Here is a 537-nt window from a genome sequence, read left to right as displayed (position 1 = left end):
CGGCCGCCGAGCGCTCGCACCCCACCAACCCCTCCCCCGGCCTCTCCGGGTCCGGGACACGCCCCCTCCAGCACACACACACCCCGCCCCGCCGCCCCGCCGCCGCGTCCCCCGCCCCGCGGGCCTCTGGGAAACGTAGTCTGCAGGAACGATGCTCCGCAGCGGCGTCCGGGCTGAGGCTCCCCCGCCGGGGTCCGGGAGGTCCGCCCCGCCCCGCCTGCCCGGCCCGACCCCCGGCTCCGACTCCTGACCCGCCGGGAAAACCCACCAGCCTCCGCACGGAAACTAGAGCTCTCAGCCGGGGCCTTAGGGGAGCACGCCCGGACTCCGAACGCTCAGGAGGCTATACTCCCGAGGCTGGCGGGGCGAGGGGGAGGAGCCCGAGCGGCGAGGGGCGGAGACGTGGCGTGGCTTGGTGGGGGCGTGTCCTCCTGCTGGAGGAAACCTGGGGAGGAAGCCGAGCGCCGGAATGCGCGTGCCTCCTCCGAACACTTCGGCGCTCGGAGGGGCGTGGCCCGGAGGCCAGGGGCGTGGCGG

The sequence above is a fragment of the Suricata suricatta genome, chromosome 16 (genome assembly GCF_006229205.1).
Source record: "Suricata suricatta isolate VVHF042 chromosome 16, meerkat_22Aug2017_6uvM2_HiC, whole genome shotgun sequence".
NCBI lineage: Eukaryota > Metazoa > Chordata > Mammalia > Carnivora > Herpestidae > Suricata > Suricata suricatta.
This window is presented reverse-complemented; position numbering follows the sequence as displayed.